At 36.0% G+C, this 4,443-nt stretch overlaps 1 protein-coding gene across 2 annotated transcripts in view; it reads right to left on the bottom strand.

Moving 5' to 3' along the window:
- Window positions 1–4,443, bottom strand: part of NUP62CL (nucleoporin 62 C-terminal like) — a 76,449-nt gene that overhangs the window by 44,110 nt on the left and 27,896 nt on the right. The gene's annotated exons all lie outside the window — the stretch shown is intronic.

The raw sequence follows: 4,443 nt of genomic DNA, 5'->3' as shown, positions 1-4,443 counted from the left end.
AAAAAAAAAAAAAAAGTGGAGATTTTGGTGCTAAGCAATTAGGAGGAAGCAAGTAGCTCCATGAGAGTAACAGGTTAGGCTGTAAGCCAGCTAGTTTGTCACGGGTAACTAGGGAAAGAGGAAGTTGAAAACTCCTCCTTTTGAGATCAGAAGAATCAAGTACTCATACATGCTACCCCCTGCATGAATCTTGAAAATATTAATCTAAATGAAAGAAGCCAGACACAAAAGGCTACATATTGTATGATGTAATTTATATGAAATGTCCAGAATAAGCAAATCCATAGACAGAAAGTAGATTAGTAGATGCTAGGAGCTGGGAGGAGGGGGTAACAGGGAATGACTACTAATGGGTACCAGATTTCTTTTTGGGGTGATAAAATATTCTGGAATTATATAGTGGTTATGGTTGCACACTCTGTGAATATTTTTTAAAAACACTGAATTGCACACTTTAAAAGGGTGAATTTTAAGATATATGATTTATACCTCGATTATGCTATTATTAAAAAAAACAGGATCATCTCAATAGAAGTAGAAAAAGGATTCGAGAAAATCGAACACAGCTTCATGATGAAAATGCTCAACAAACTATGAAGAGAAGGGAACTTCTTCAACATGATAAAGGGCATTTATGAAAAACCCACAGCTAACATCATATTTAATGGTGAAAGACTGCATACTTTCCCACTATCATCAAGAACAAACCAAAGATGTCTGCTCTTCCCAACAATACATTAGAAGTTCTAATCAGAATTAGACAAGAAAACAAAATAAATGGCACCCAGGTCAAAAAGGAAGAAATAAACCTATTTCTATTCACAGGTGGCTTGATCATTAATACAGAAAATTCTAAGGGAGCCACACAAAAAAAATCTATTAGAACATTAAACAAGTTCAGCAAATTTGTAGGATTCAAGATCAACATAGAAAAATGAATTACAATTCTATATGCTAGGAATGAACAACCCACAAATGAAATTAAGAACATCATTCCACTAATAATTGCTCAAAAAATATTTAGGAGCAAATCTAACAAAAGAAGTGCAAGACTTATAATCGGAAAATACGAAACACTACTGCAAGAAATTAAAAACATCCTAGGGGCGCCTGGGTGGCATAACGGTTAGGCGTCTGCCTTCGGCTCAGGGCGTGATCCCAGCGTTATGGGATCGAGCCCCACATCGGGCTCCTCCGCTGGGAGCCTGCTTCTTCCTCTCCCACTCCCCCTGCTTGTGTTCCCTCTCTCGCTGGCTGTCTCTATCTCTGTTAAATAAATAAATAAAATCTTAAAAAAAAAGAAATTAAAAACATCCTAAATAAATGGAAAGTTCTCATGTTTGTGTGTCAGAAGATTTAGTATTATTAAAGTGGTATGGTAGACAGAAAAATGGTCCCCAAAGATAGCTGCCTCCTAATACCCAGAGCCTGCAAACATATTACCTTACTTGACAAAAAGGCCTTTACAGATGTGATTAAGGTTCAGTACTTTGAGATAGGGAGATTATCCTGGATTATCCAGGTAAGCAAAACCTAATGACGTAAATCCTTAAAAGTAGAGATTCTTTCCAGGCTGTGGCCAGAGGGAGAGGTGACTACAAAAGAATGGTCAGAAAGATGCCAAGTTGCTGAAAAGAATGGCCATCTAACACATGAAAACAAACTCAACGTCATTAGTCATTAGGGAACTGAAAATCAAAACCACAATGAGAGTCTACTTTATACTGACTAAGATGTCTATAATCAAAAAGCCAGATAATATTAAGTGTTGGTGAGGAGGTGGAGAAATCGGGAACCTCATACAATGCTGATGGGCATGTAAGATGGTACAGCCACTTTGGAAAACTGTCTGGCACTTCCTCAATGTGTTAAACATAGAGTTACCATATGACCCAGTAATTCTATTCCTAGGTATCTACACAAGAGAAATGGAGACATACATCCACAGAAAAACATGTGCATGAATGTTCATAGCAGCATTACTTATAACAGGCAAAAGGTAGAAACAACCCAAACGAACATCGACTGATGAATGGATGAATAAAATGTGGTATAGCCATACAATGGAATTTTATTTGGCCATAAAAAGGAAAAGCAGCACTGATACATGCTAAAACATGGATGAGCCCTTAAAAACATTATGTGGAGTGAGAGAAGTTAATCACAAAAGAGCGTACATTTTATGACTCCTTTTATATGACATGTCCAGAATAGGGGAATCTAGAGCCAGAAAGCAGATTAATACTTGTCAGGGACTGGGGCAGGGAGGAACAGACAGTGACTGCTAATGGGTATGGAGTTTCCTTTGAGGGTGATGAAAATATTCTAAAATTGACTGCAGTAATGACAGCATAACTTGGTGAATATACTAAAAGCCAATTAATTGTACATTTTAAACGGATAAATTATACGGTATGTGAATTATACAATAAAACTGTGAAAAAAAATAAATAGAGGTCTGGGATAAAGTTTCAGAAAGCAGATTACCTGCCTCTTGCTTTAAAATTTCAAATAAGTATAAAAAAATAAAGCTAGAGAAATGAAGTACATAAAGACACAAACGAGATTCATTGGTTAACTGAAAACAAAGTTTATCTTTTCATCCTCATCCTAGATCATTGTACATGGCACATGGTAGTAAGTACTCAATGAAAGTTTCTGCTGAATTGAACCCACTTTTTCCAGACTCCAATACATAATGACATTCTAGTTCCTCTTCAAAAGGAAAAAGTACTTAATAAGTAACTGCACTTAAATCTGTTGCTGCCTACATCCAACTGCTGAACATCTCTTGGCAATATATAATGTAAGACTGTTTTCCAAAAGATCTAGGGCCACTGAGGGTGAAGGGGATAGGGAGATGCTGGGAAGGAATTGGGAACATTACTATATGCCTTCAACTGTCTAAAATGTGTATCATGGAATATCCTTATGTTTCATCTAGAGGAAGTACCACGTGTAGTGTACTTTTAAAGAGATGTACTTTTAAAGACCTTTTACAGCAAAGGTGTTTTAATATTTATAATTCATTACCGACAGGTGAGACTAAATTTTTACTGTGGGTTTAATGACTACTTTATTTCCTCATTTGAAATTTCCTTTTTAGGTCATCTGTTGATATTCTCACTAGAGTATTGTCTTTATTGAAGTGTATATCAAAGCTATTTAGTCAAATGTTGTGGGGTGCCTGGGTGGGTCAGTTGGTTGAGCGACTGGCTCTTGATTTCAGCTCAGGTCATGATCTCAGGGTTGTGAAACTGAGCCCTGTTGGGCTCGCGCTAGGTGTGGAGCCTGCTTAAGATTCTCTCTTCCCATCCCCCTCTGCCCCTCCCCCTCTCTAAAAAAAAGTTGCAAAAATTTCCCAGCCCCAGTTTGTCATTTGTTTATTTTGGTTTTATTTTTTATGTAGTCAAATTTTTCCATCATTTTTTTCCTTTATGGTTTATGTCTCCATAATATGTTTCAAAAGGCTTCCCCTCTTAAACGTACAAAATGTGCTCAACCTCATTTTTAAGAGAAAACCACAAATTATAACAACCTCATTTTTAAGAGAAAACCACAAATTATAACTATATTGAGAACAATTTCACCAAACAGATGGGAAGAAATAAAAAAAGCTAGTAACAGTCTCCGTTAAGAACACTGTGAACAAACAAGCAGCCTCTGAGGGTCCTAAAGGGAGTGTAAATTGGGTATAGACCCTCTGGAAAACAAGTGGCCAATGTTTGAAAAATTCCAAATGAACCTAAACCTATCTTTTGAACCAGTAATATTTCTTCTCAAAATTTGTCCACAAAGATGTACTTGCACACCTGTAAAATGACATGTAAAATGAGAGCTGTGCCATCACTCCTTGTACTAACAAATGAGGAAACAACCTAAATGCCCACCAGCAAGGGACTGAATAAATAAATTACAGCACATCTAGACCATGGAATTCTATGATGCTACAAAAAAATAGAGAGAACTGTCTATATACTGATTGATGTGAAAAGATCTCCAAAATGTTTAAAGTAAGTGTATAAAGTTTGTGAGTTTAAAAAGCAAGGTACAGAGTACTGTGTACACTATCATTTATGTAAAAAAAAATAAAGGTAGAGGGCTAAGAATTTTTTTTTTATTTGCTAGCAAATCCATGAAGAAACTCTGAAAGGACACAAACTATTACAGTAGTCAGCTGAATGGAGGCGGTAGAAGGGGTAGGGGTAATACAGGGTAGATGGGGGACAGTATACCCACATATACTACATATAGTCTTATTTTTGAACCATGTGACTGAATATATTACATATTTTTAAATTATACATAAAGGTCCTTCACCAACCCAAGATACATTATTTATATATTTTCATATTTACCTGTGCTTTTTAAATGTTTATGGCTTCATTTTCTACCTTTAATTCACCCAGCATTTTTTTGGTTGATCTTGTTAAAAAAAAAAAA

This window comes from Ursus maritimus (assembly GCF_017311325.1).
Source record: "Ursus maritimus isolate PB19 chromosome X unlocalized genomic scaffold, ASM1731132v1 scaffold_X1, whole genome shotgun sequence".
Lineage (NCBI taxonomy): Eukaryota > Metazoa > Chordata > Mammalia > Carnivora > Ursidae > Ursus > Ursus maritimus.
This window is presented reverse-complemented; position numbering and strand designations above follow the sequence as displayed.